This window comes from Epinephelus lanceolatus, chromosome 10 (assembly GCF_041903045.1).
Source record: "Epinephelus lanceolatus isolate andai-2023 chromosome 10, ASM4190304v1, whole genome shotgun sequence".
Taxonomy (NCBI): Eukaryota; Metazoa; Chordata; class Actinopteri; order Perciformes; family Serranidae; genus Epinephelus; species Epinephelus lanceolatus.
In genome coordinates, this window is record NC_135743.1 from 45,381,078 (window position 1) to 45,395,234 (window position 14,157).

The following is a 14,157-nucleotide window of genomic DNA, read 5'->3' on the forward strand; positions in this document are numbered from 1 at the left end:
TATTACGTTTGTGGGATTATTACATTCAAAGCTGCAGATTTGTATTACGTTTGTGGTTTATTACATTTGTGGGCTGTTATTACGTTTGCGGGTGTAACATGGAGTCTGTTTCTGACAGTTTGGGCAGAAACATGCACACGAGTGGCCTGCTGGAGGTCATGTTGGAGGGCTCTGGCAGTGCTACTCCTGTTCCTCCTTGCACAAAGAAGCAGATAGCGGTCCTTCTGCTGGGCTGTTGCCCTCCTACGGCCCCCTCCACCTCTCCTGGTGTACTGGCCTGTCTCCTGGTATCTCCTCCATGCTCTTGACACTGTGCTGGGAGACACAGCAAACCTTCTGGCCACTGCGCATATGGATGTGCCATCAACTTCTGTGGGCTGTAGATACCGCCTCATGATACCACTAGTGGTGAGGGCACTGGAAAAATGCAAAACTAGCCAAGAATCAACCAGAAAGGACGCAGAGAGGGAAATGGTCTGTGGCCACCACCTGCAAAACCATTCCTAAATAGGGGTTGTCTTGGTAATTGCCTCTCCTTTCCACCTGTTGTCTGTCCAATTTGCACAACAGCAGGTGAAATTGATTCACAATCAGTATTGCTTCCTAACTGGAGAAGGTGATATCCCAGACGTTTGATTGCCTTTGAGTTACACTGTGAAGATTATGCATTCCCTTTAATTTTTTGAGCAGTGTATTATTAGGGACCTTGGCTGAGGGGCGAGGACCCTATTGTTTTTGGTGCATTTATTATTAGGGACCTCGGCTGAAGGGCGAGGACCCTATTTGTTATTGGTGCGTTTATTATTATCATTATTAGGGATCTTGGCTGAAGGGCGAGGACCCTATTGTTTTTGGTGCATTTATTATTAGGGACCTCGGCTGAAGGGCGAAGACCCTATTGTTTTTGGTACGTTTATTATTCTTTATTCTTTCCAGGGTTCCTACGCAAGTATGGAAAGTATGGAAAAGTATGGAAATAAATTTGATCAATTTCCAGGTATTAAAAAGTATGGAAAATGAAAAATAAAGTATGGAAAAATATTTATGTTTCCAGACTATTACCACTGTTCTAAAATACTGTTTTCTAAAATAGAAAATTAGGTATTTCCAAAAATAATTTAATCAATCCGGATTGTGTTTTATGCCGGACCAGGCACAGTTTGTGTGAGAGCAAACGTCTCAGAAAACATACCGCCCCTTTTACCTGATTGACAAGTGGTATGTCCAGTCCGCTGCCCCATGACCCTCCTCTGGCCCCCCAGGTATCAAGTTTCACTCCAACACTGCACCTTCGACAAGAAGATGAGTCTCACGTGGTTCACAAGGGGTAGATGCAAGTTTTTGGATGGATGGCTTGACAATACCATATATACTGGTTGGCCAAGGATTCCCAATTCACACACAGAGCTAGATGCAAGCTTTGTGTGAAATCGTTTGACATCGCAGGGCTCAACAGTAATGATTGCCCGATTGCCCGGGGCAAGTAAAACTCGGGCATGTAAACTAACAACTCACTTGCCCAATCGGGCAAGTTGCTAAAAATAGTAAAAGTTAATAACTAATTGATAAAATAAATGTATTTTAAAACGTGCTCCTTCGGCTCTGATGCAGAGGTCTCTCTGCCAGAAGTCAGAGGCACACGCTGTGTAACAATGTCCTGCCCACAGCCCCCATTGATTGGTTACATGGCGCAAGTGAAGCCAATCAACACTGAAGCCTTTCTACATGCTGCACAATGTAGAGGAGAGGAGAAAGCTCTCTTACCTCTTCATAAACTAAAGTAATATTATTTTGCGCGACGGACGGTTCATATAATAACATAACAATATACTATTTATGGTGTTATGTCATCGTGTCATTTCTGTCTCTACATGGTCACGCGTTAACAATTCTCCTGTGCTCTCTGTATCGCGCATGGCGGAGTTCCACCACACACACACACACAGGTGAGCACGCTAGAGCGGCTCGGGCCGCATTTTCCTGACCAAACCTGACCCCGAGCCCGGTGCAGTTTGTCAGCTGACAAAGTTATTGTTATGGACAGTGTGTAAATAACCATCAACAGACGCACAGACAAACACGCTGCTCGCACAGCAGCGCAGCACGGCACTCTTGGTGCTGAGCTTGTGTTGCGTTCAGGCGTTGTAACGTAAATAACAACTTCCAGCACTTAAATAGATCATAGCACAAAACAGCAGCATGTCAAGTGACTTTTTACTTTTATTATATTCAATAAAATTTTATTTTCCTAAATCTTGAGACACCTCATATGTAAGCTAGACAGACATTTTACCTGCTCATTACTGTGCACACATGTGCTGTAGCCTATGTACTTAGTCCTAAAGAGCCCTTCTGGTGCCAGAAGATACACAGAAACATCCCAGCAGGCTGTGCTTTGCAAGCATACAAAAAAGTTTCACACGTGTGAAAATTATTTTTCATGCGTGTGCTTCACCTCCGCTGCTACAACTCCATCCTAGGGGAAACACTGCTGTGTGCGTTTTGTGCAACAGGTGGATGTGGTAGTCTACTGGTAGAGTAAAGAGGGAGTTAAGTAGCGTTGAAGTAGAGTAGAGCAGGGCAGAGAGATGGAAGCAAAATGTATTAAACCCGATGTTAATACAGCAGAACTGGTACAGAGATGAGCCTCAAAAATTCTGGGAAAAAGTTTTATGGACTGATGAGACAAAGATTAACTTTTTCCAAAGTGATGGAAAGGCGAAAGTTTGGAGAAAGAAAGGATCTGCTCATGATCCCAAACATACAAGCTCATCTGTGAAACACGGTGGAGGTAATGTCATGGCTTGGGCTTGCATGGCTTCTTCTGGGACGGGCTCTTTCATCTTCATTGATGATGTAACACATGATGGCAGCAGCAAAATGAACTCAGAAGTCTACAGAAACATTTTGTCTGCTAATTTAAAGAAAGATGCAACCAAACTGATTGGGAGATCCTTCATCATGCAGCAAGATAACGACCCAAAACACACTGCCAAAGCAACAAAGGAGTTCATCAGGGGCAAGAAGTGGAAGGTTTTAGACTGGCCAAGTCAGTCTCCAGACTTAAACCCAATAGAGCATGCATTTTACCTGCTGAAGAGGAGACTGAAGGGAGTAACCCCCCAAAACAAACAACAACTGAAAGAGACTGCAGTGAAAGCCTGGAAAAGCATCACAAAAGAAGAATGCAAAAGTTTGGTGATGTCAGTGGGTCACAGGCTTGATGCAGTTATTGAAAGCAAAGGATTTGCAACTAAATATTAAGTCTCATTCACTTTAATCTATTTTAAGTTTATATGTTCCAATACTTTTGCTCACCTAAAAATTTTGTGTTCAATTACAAATAATGCTATCATCTAAGTTGTGTATCAGATCCAGATGTAAATACCTGGAAATAAAAGCTGAAATGTTGATCTCTTGTCTCATATTCATCTTTTGATGTCAAACCCAAATGTTTTCAGTCTACAACAAAAGTAAACGAATTGGACTCACTGTTCCAATACTTTTGGAGGGCACTGTATGTCTGCGTTCGGGACGAGTGTATCTCTCTGCTGGTATGCTCAGATTGATGATTGGACCCACGGTTTGTGAATAGGAAGGACTAGTTTGAGACATTTGAAAGCCATCTTAAAGTGCTTGGGCTGTCACCTTGTCTGTCCCTCAACTACATGCAGCTCATTAATCAGCATAACAATGGTTTCACTCTGACAGACACAAGTCTGTGTGTGTGCGTGGTTACCATCTTTAAGAGGTGCTACCGAGTCGAGTGTTGTTCGCAGCGAGCCTGCAGCACTATCCACAAGATAATCAATTTGGGAGAGTTTAAAGTCAGTACAGGAAACCTCTGTTACAGAGGGACATGGTATTAAATTAAATGCCGATGGAATCATTTCCTTAAATTTTGGCACAGCAATATCTGATTAACACCTAGTATAGTAACTGTTGCTGAGTCTCGCGTAATCAAATAGAGAGAAATCAAAAGTTATTAAGTAGTGATCTGATAAAGAGGGATTCTGTGGAAAGACTGGTAAGTTTTCAATTTCAATTCCATACATCAGGACTATATTGAGGGTGTGGTTAAAACAGTGAGTGGGTTTATGTACACTCTGACTGAAGCCAATGGAGTCTCATTCAGATAAAAATGCGGTCCAGGAGCACGGTACACTATAACAAATAGAAGTGGCTGTGAGGTTTTCCAGGTCGGATGTAAAAGACCAAGGGCAAGGCTTTCAAAGGAATCATATTCTAGTTTAGGTTTAGGGCTGATTAACAGAGTAGAGTTAAAAATGGCTGCAACTCCCCCTCCTCGGCTGCTGCCTCGAGGAATGTGGGTATTATTATGACTGGGAGGAGTGGATTCATTTAGACTGACATATTCATCGTGACACAGCCAGGTTTCGGTGAGGCTGAGTAAATCAATAGGATTATCTGATATTAATTTGTTTACTAACATTGCTTTAGATGATAGAGACCTGATATTTAACAGTCCACATTTAATACTCCTTTTTTGTCTTTCTGTCACAGAAGAGGTTTTAATTACTATTAGGTTTTTATGCACAACTCCTCTGTTTAACTTTTGATTTAAATAATTTAGGTGGATGGGGGGAAAGACACCATTGTACTAGAAGCTCAGAGAAGCGGTTAAGACTGCAACTCTGATTCCTGCTCTCAACTCTTTGTTGTCAGAGTTTTGAATTACTAATAAACTTGGACAGGTTCCTAGAGTTGAGGGTGGCTCCATCCAAACTGGGATGAATGCCATCTCCTCATCAGACCAGGTTCTTCCCAAGTTTGCCAATTATCTATGAAGTCCACATTGTTTGCTAGACACCACCTGGACAGCCAGCAATTGATTGATGACATATCATCAGTAGTTGAACTGTGGAGGGATCCAGAGAAAACTATGGAGTCCGACATAGTTTTTGGATATGTACACACCGAGGTGACATTAATTTTTGTGACCTCCGATTGGCGTAACCGGGTGTCATTACCGCCAACGTGAATAACAATCTTATTTAAAGCTGCAAGCAGCTGTGATCGGGCCCTCGCTCTCCCGCGCCACCATGGGGGGCAAGCAGCAAACATAACTGAAAGGGTTATGTGAAAACTCAGAGTAAGTTAACCCTGACGTGGTATGACGTTTCATTTTCCTACTCCAAAAAAACCCTATGGGAAGGGTTTTTTGAAAATTTCAAGGGGGCGCTATAGATGCATTTTGTGCCCCCCCCATGGGCGACGCCCCTATCACATGTAAGAGATCGCCATTCTTGACCTGTTTATCAATTTTCATGAGGATATGAGATCGTTGAAGCCATCAAAAAGCCAAACGTATTTAGTGGCGAGGGATCGATAGTCGCCACGCCACCACATGGACACCATTAGACGTAGCTTCACAGCGTTCATAAGGTAGCTTCACCAACTTGTTCTGCATGCATTAGAAGTGGAGTGAAGTTGATGTGGTCAAGTTTGTGTCATCAATACATGTTAAAGTAAAAACTGGTCACTTCCTGTCACCACCGGGTGGCGCTATGAGTAAGGTGGGATATTAACGTATCGGGGTGGAGCCATCATCATGTCCAGCAAGTTTGAAGCTGCTGAGATCAAGTATGTGGGCGTGAGGTCTGTTCGAAATTCGATGACGAGAAAACGAAAAGTTGCCAAAGTTTGTCACGGCCTAGCGGCCATGCCCCTTGACATAGAGAAAAGCTTTTAATAACTTTTGATCAGCATGTTCTCAGGATGATCTGTAGCCAATTTGAAGTCAATTGGAAGAAATCCCTAGGAGGAGTTTGTTCAAACATGTCAAAAATTCAAATCAAAATGGCTGACTTCCTGTTGGGTTTTCGGCATCGGTCCATGAGAATTTTTTGTGCATCTTGGTATGTTCTATGAGCCCACCAATTTTCATGCCTATAGGTGAACCTCACAGGCAGGGCTCGAGGCATAAAATTTTCTAGGGGGCACTAGAAGGGGGCAGGAGCAAAAAAACGCAATGTTTCGTTCATCCACCAGGTGGCGCTACGAGCGTAACCAGATGTGGGCAGGTGCGTTCAGGGGTGGACCCTCATCACACGTGAAATTTTGAGCAAATCGGACGGCGCATAAAGGATTTATACCAAGTTGATGTTCCGTGGCGAAGTATGAAAAGTCTGCACCGCTGCCGCGGCAGCCTGCAACATGACAGGACACGTGTGTCACTGTGGATATTCATCAACTTGATCGTCATGTGGCCACAAAATGTAGTTGATCAGGTCAGGAGCTTGAGGTTGGTGTTTGTCAGTGTAAAAGATGGCATTTCCTGTTTCCACAAGGGGGTGCCATGAGCGAGATTGCCTACGAGCATATGGAGGCATTGAGGGCGGGGCTCTTATCATGTACAGAAATTCTGAAGCCGTCTGGATGAATTATGTGGGAGAGAGAGCTGATTGAATATGCATGGCGATGAATCAAAAATGGCAGCGCCATAGCAGCCACGCCCTTTGACCTACAGACATGCAGAGCACAACTTTGATCAGCATGGTCTCTGGATAATCTGTAAAAAATCTGAAGTCGATTGGATGAAATCCCTAGGACTAGTTCGTTAAAATACAACATGTGGAAATCACGCCAAAATGACAAGTCAAAATCAAAATGGCTGACTTCCTGTTTGGAGTAGACCATTGGTGCACTGGTGCCTGAGACTTTTATGTGCGTCTGGACAACATACACATGTGTACCAATTTTCATGTTCCAACTCCAAAAATCCCCCATGGGGAGGGGTTTTTGAAATTTTCAAGGGGGTGCTATAGAGGAATTTTGTCCCCCCCATGGGCCACGCCCCTATCAGATGCAAGAGCTCGCCATTCTTGACCTGTGTATCAATTTTCATAAGGATATGAGGTCGCTGAAGCCATCCAAAAGCCAAACGTATTTAGTGGCGAGGGAGGCGCCATAGCGGCCATGCCCCTTGACATAAAGAAAAGCTTTTAATAACTTTTGATCAGCATGGTCTCTGCATGATCTGTAAAAAAATTGAAGTCGATTGGATGAAATCCCTAGGACTAGCTCGTTAAAATACAACGAGAAAATCACGCCAAAATAACAAGTCAAAATCAAAATGGCCGACTTCCTGTTTGGAGTAGACCATTGGTGCCTGAGACTTTTATGTGCATCTGGACAACATACACGTGTACCAATTTTCATGTTCCAACTCCAAAAAACCCCTATGGGGAGGTTTTTTTTTTAAATTTCAAGGGGGCGCTATAGAGGTATTTTGTCCCCCCCATGGGCGATGCCCCTATCAGATGCAAAAGTTCACCATTCTTGACGTGTGTGTCAATTTTCATGAGGATATGAGGTCGCTGAAGCCATCAAAAAGCCAAACGTTTTTAGTAGCGAGGGAGGCGCCATAGCGGCCACGCCCATTGACATAGAGAAAAGCTTTTAATAACTTTTGATCAGCATGGTCTCTGGATAATCTGTAAAAAATTTGAAGTCAATTGGATGAAATCCCTAGGACTAGTTCGTTAAAATACAACATGTGGAAATCATGCCAAAATGAGAAGTCAAAATCAAAATGGCCGACTTCCTGTTTGGAGTAGACCATTGGTGCCAGAGACTTTTATGTGCGTCTGGACAACATACACATGTGTACCAATTTTCATCTTCCAACTCTAAAAAACCCCTATGGAGAGGGGTTTTTGAAAATTTCAAGTGGGCGCTATAGAGGCATTTTGTCCCCCCCATGGGCGACGCCCCTATCAGATACAAGAGCTCACCATTCTTGACCTGTTTATCAATTTTCATGAGGAGGTGAGGTCGCTGAAGCCATCAAAATGCCAAACGTATTTAGTGGCAAGGGATCGATAGTCGCCACGCTGCCACATGGACACCATTAGACGTAGCTTTACAGCGTTCATAAGATAGGTTCACCAACTTGTTCTGCATGCATTAGAAGTAGAATGAAGTTGATGTGGTCAAGTTTGTGGCATTAGTACATGTTAAAGTAAAAACTGGTCACTTCCTGTCACCACCAGGGGGTGCTATGAGTAAGGTGGGATATTAACATATCTAGCATGTTCTCAGGATGATCTGTAGCCAATTTGAAGTCGATTGGACGAAATCCCCAGGAGGAGTTCGTTCAAATGTCAGTGATGGAAATTGCCATAACGAAAAAATTCAAAACAAAATGGCCAATTTCCTGTTGTGATTTTACCATGATGTCAAGAGACTTTTTTGTGCGTCTTCGTATGATACATGTGCGTACCAAATTTTATTTGCCTATGACAAATAAACCCCAGTGGGGAGGGCATTTTGAAAATTTGTAGGGGGCGCTATTTCGGCATTTCGCGTCGACCATGTGCAACCGCCCAAAAATATCGAATTTGGGATGTGGCCGGATGAATGTGGAAAGTTAGAAGCATTTTGAAATTTGGGAAAGGGGCGAAATTGGGACACGAAATGTCGGAATAATAATAATAATTAAAGCTGCAAGCAGCGAGGAACGGGCCCTCGCACCTTCATGCAGCTCGGGGGGGCTGGCAAGACGTCTTCTGACGTGTCAATTCATTTCTGTTAAAGTTAGACATCGCATGCAGGAGTGACTTGGCATATCCCTGATACAGTGCTGGAATGACATATTTCACATTTTTTATCACTTCCTCTTTCCACTAGAGGGAGTTGGAGAGCGCAGTAATAATACATCATGTTTTTGTACATCAAATATACACCACAGCATTTAACTTTCAGATAAATCAAAAGATAAGTGTTTGAGACCTACTTCCTGTCACCACTAGGTAGCACTATGAGTATCAGGAAATATGGTCATATAAATGTTTTCAGGGCAGAATTAATATGAATCATCTGAAGTTTGATGGAGATCAGAACATTTACGGCAACAATATAGCAATTTCCTGTTTCATGGCGAGACCTCAAAATTAAACCCTCTGCAGCACGTATTGACACTAATGATATGTCATGTTTGTGTACATCAAATACACACCACAGCACTGAAATTTCAGGTTAATCCAAAGATAAGTGTCTGGTAAGAAGTACTTCCTTTCACCACTAGGTGGCGCTATGACTATCATGGAATATTGTCATATAAATGTGTTCAGGGTGGGACAAATATGAATCATGTCAAGTTTGGTGGACAACAGACCATTTACTCCAAATTTATAGCAATTTCCTGTTTCATGGCGAGACATCAAAAGTAAACCCTCTGCAGCGCGCGTAGACACTAATGATATGTCATGTTTGTGTACATCAAATATAGACCACAGCACTGAAATTTCAGGGTAATCCAAAGATAAGTGTCTGATAAGAAGTACTTCCTTTCGACACTAGGTGGCGCTATGATTTTCAGGCAATATGGTAATGAAAATGTGTTCAGGGCGGGACTAATATGAATCATGTGAAGTTTGGTGGAGATTGGACCATTTATGCCAAAGCTAAAGCAATTTCGTTGTTCATGGCGAGACCTCAAGATTCAACGCTCAGCAGTGGGCACGCCATTCAACATTGGGCAAATCCTGTGATAACTTTTGGTCACAACGTAGTCACGCCTACATACACCAAGTTTGGAGCCAATCTGATTAAATCTGTAGGACAAGTTTGTTAATTTACAAGCCCTGGAAATGGGCAAAAAGGCACAAAAGTGGCACAAGTAAATTCAAAATGGCGGACTTCCTGTTGGGTTTGGAGCACCGCTCCAAGAGACTTTTTTGTACGTAATGGAGTGTTACAGGTGCCTACCAAGTTTCATATATGCAGGTCAAAGCAGCTTTGGGGGCTGCTTAATTGAAATATTCTAGGGGGCGCTGTTGAGCCATCTTGGTGCATCAAAGCACAAAAATCACATCAGACAACAGGACTTGTGACGTGTGATGTGTATGCCACGTTTGGTGAGTTTTCAAGCATCCCTTGTCCCTTCAAAACAACATCGTGTTTGATGGCGAAGAAGGCGGCGCCACGGTGACAGCGTTTGATGAAAACTAAAAAGCTTCATTTTTAAGCATCATCAAGGTCTAAGGACTTAGACCAGCAAGTTTGAGGTGGGTCTGATTAACCTGCTAGAAGCGGGACATCAAAAAATGTATAAAGTAGCTTTCTGTTGCCAGAAGGTGGCGCTATGGCGGTGATTCAAAATTCCTGTGTAGATGTATTCAGGGCTGGACTGTCATCATATGTGTGAAGTTTTGGCAAGATATTCCCACGTGGAGTCAAGTTACAGCAACGTTTATCATCACGGCGAAACATCAAAGTTCGCCGCCACGCCGTGGCCACGTCCTTTGATGAAAACTCACAGTTTCCACAAAAAAGCATCATCAACGTCTTATGACTTTTTTTTACCAAGTTTGAAGTGGATCTGGTCAATTCTGTAGGAGATGTACATTAAAGTCTAAAACATGACATTTCCCATTGCCAGTAGGGGGCGCTATGTTTATCTCTAATTATTGACATGTAGATGTGTTCAGGGCGGGACTGTCATCAATCCTATGAGGTTTGGCCAAAATTGGACCATGTATGCTGGAGTTATAAACTACTTCCTGTTTAGTGGCGAGACCCCTAACTTTGACGCCATCCCACGGTCACACGCATTGACAAAAACTCAAGCTTTTGATAACTTTTCATCTTCAAGGTCTTGGGATGGGACAGACCAAGGTTTGAAATCAATCGGATGAAATCTCTAGGACTAGTTCGTTCATTTATGACCCCTGGAAATGGCCAAAAATGCACCAAAATTGCACAGTAAATTCAAAATGGCTGACTTCCTGTTGGGTTTAGAGCATGCCTCCTAGAGGCTTTTTTGTACGTCTCTGGGCGTTACATAAGCCTGCCGAGTTTCATACATGTAGGTTAAACTAGCTTCAGGGGCTGTTTCCTCAAACTTTTGTAGGGGGCGCTACTGAGCCATTTTTTGGAACCCGCACACGAGACCCGTAAAATATCAAATTTTTTACCAGTTCTGAGATGTGTGCAAAGTTTCATGAGTTTTCGGGTATGTTAAGCCTCCCAAAAAGGCAAGTCATTTATAATAATAATAATAATAATAATAATAATAATAATCAAAGCTGCAAGCAGCGTTTGGCGGGACCTCGCACTCGCGCCCGTTTCGGCCCCCAGCTTATGTCGTCACTGTGAATTATTTAGAAATATCAAACATGTTGCCACAAACACCAGAAAATCCTTACAGAGCTGAACGTTTTGATGTTTGAATGCTTTCTGTAGCTGTAGGTATGGATAAGTGATGTCACGATATGCAAATTAGATGAGTGAATTTATTCCCATCAGATTCCTCGTCCTTTATTTTGAGGAAGAGACAACAAAAACAACACAAAACAAAATAAATTTACTATGTAAATATGTTCAAAATGTTGTTTTACTGAGATGTATGAAATCCAATAAGGCTGCCGCCTAGTGACGTAACAATATGCAAATTAGATTAGTTAATTTACTCCCAGGACAAACCTTGGGTCATGATGAATATTTTTCTCATTTACAGTATGCCTTTATCTCTCACCACTTTCAAGCCACAGCCTTTTGAAATGTTGAAATGAAAATGGAATTTTTTTTGCTCAATAAACTCTGGCACCTAAAGGGTCAAAATGGAGATTCTGCCCCTGTCATATCTGCATGTAAGATTTAGACACACACACACATCGTGTTTGTGTGTTACAGCGGTTGCCATGGTGATGAAGTAGGTGCACCTGGGAGAAGAGCAGAGAGAGAGAGACAGACAGAACACAGAGAGAGATCTGTTGTAGTGGAGATTTAACTCCTCGAAGAAGTTCTTCCCATTCCCAAACCGCTGGTCCAATCATGAAAAAAATGTGATGATGAGAGAGATAAAGTTATACAGAAGATCTGTTTAGCAGCAGTTGAACTGTCATGTGTGCGTCTTTAAAGCCGATACAATAAACGGTGTAGTTGGAAATGTGTTTTTTTAAGAGCACGTTTGAGGTGAAATCTTACTTTGAAAGGTCAAGTAGCTCACTTCCTGTTGGAATTAGGTCATGGGTGTCAACGCATGATTTGTAAGTCAAACACACCAGTTTTGGTTTGATCTTGATACGACATTCCTACGGGCTGCAGTGGCCAGTTTAGTGCACCTATGTGGCGCTAGAGAGCCCATTTTGGCACTGTAGGGGTTAATAATGTGTGTGTTCTGTTTCAAATGAAGTTTCTGCTGCTGTAATCTGTCCTTTAAAGATTGTGAGACACACAGACCAGAGAACCCTGTGGCTGTGTCTGTGTGTGCAGCCGTTGTCATGGCGATTAATGACTTGCCCGTACCTGTGGCAGACACAGACACGTCAGGAGAGCAGAGCACCAAAGGCTGTTTATAAAGGGATTTAACTCCTCGAACAAATGCTTCGCATACCCAAACCGTTGGTCCAAGCAAGAAAATAAAGTGATTTTGAGAGACAGCCACGTCTCGTGAACGCGCGTGTCGCGTTTTATATTTCTCGAGTCAAAAATGTGGTCAGGGGAGCGAGTTTAAAATGTGTTGCACCCCAGCTGTTTCCAGAAATTTCTACTCTGAGTTTACATGGGAGTGAATGAGAAAAAAATCAGCGCTCCCTTCGCTTTGGAGCCACTCAGCAAAAATGTGTATGTGTGAGAGATTCCATGTCAACATATCTGTGAGCTGGACAAATTTTCCTACGTTTTGTGGTATAAATTGTGTGTGTACAGTGAAAATTGTGGCCATGGCAGTGAGTTAAAGACAAAAGTTTTAGACGATTTTTAGAGCCCTCTCCACTCTAGCTCACAGCATTCCGTGCAATACACACCCATTGTAAACTGAGAATTTCTCCACTTTTGCTCATGGTACTTTGAGAGGCACAGATGAAAAACGGTAAAAGATATGAAAAAGATGAAAACATGAGTGAATAGATGAGACTTGTGGCAACATTTGAGAGTTAGAATGGAGTCTGTAGCACAAAGTATGGAGACGCTGTAAATGCTAGAAAAAGCCCTAAGATTGGTGTCTTTCTCCCCCCTGCTGCCATTCATTTCCTATGGGACAGCTTTCGAGGATCGCCAGGACGTTTTTCTGACATCTCACCTTATGGAGCCCATAAAATCCAAACTAAGCGAGTAATGAAAAAGTTACGAATAACTTTTGATTAGAACGAGTTGATCTGTCATCTGTGCAAGTTTGAAGCCGATTGGATAAGCGGTGTATGAGAAGATTTTTTAGGAAAGGCAGTTTTAAGGCAAAATCTTACTTTGAAAGGGCAAATATCTCACTTCCTGTTGGATTTAGGTCAGGGGTGTCAGCGCGTGATTTTTAGGTCTTCATGAGACGAACACGCCACTTTTGGTTTCATGTTTCTACGACGTTCCTACAGGCCGTGGCGGCCATTTTTGTGTGCCTAGGTGGCGCTAGAGAGCCCATTTTGGCACTTTAGGGGTTAATGTCATGATTTTCTAAAATTTTCCAGCGGTTCTGATGTGCGTGCCAATTTTGGTGAGTTTTTGAGCATGTTTAGGGGGTCAAATTCCAGTTCAAAGAGGCGGCGGGAGAAAGAGTAATAATAATAATAAACGGAGCAAAAACAATAGGGTCCTCGCCTTTGGCGAGGACTGCTCTGTGAGCAGTCCTCTGCCTTAGGGCTCGGTCCCTAATAATAATAATAATAATAATAATAATAATAAACGCAGCAAAAACAATAGTGTCCTTGCCTTCGGCGAGGACTGGTCTGTGAGTAGTCCACTACTGTTGGAGTCGGTCCACAATAAACGCACGCAGCAAAAACAAGGGGGTCCTCGCCTTTGGCGAGGACTGCTCCTTGAGCAGTCCTCTGCCTCTAGGCTCGGTCCCTAATAATAAACGGAGGAGTAGTCCACTGCTGTTGGGCCCGGTCACTGATGAACGCACTCAGACAGCGTCAAACAACGTCAAAATACATCCACTAAAAGTGCATTTTTTTTCACACAGATAGGCTCGGATTGTTAGTATAATTATCCGACAACATAACGGAAAGGAGAAATCTGTGTTTACTGACAGTGGATTCGGACATGTTCCTCTGCCCGTTGTAATTTTAGTATATGTGCTACCTAAGTAACACTGCTCCCTCTCCTCGTCCACTCTTCTATTTCAATGAGCTCTGCATCCGTGTACATCCGTGTACTCCATGTTCAAATAAATACGGGCAGTCATCAAATTCAAAT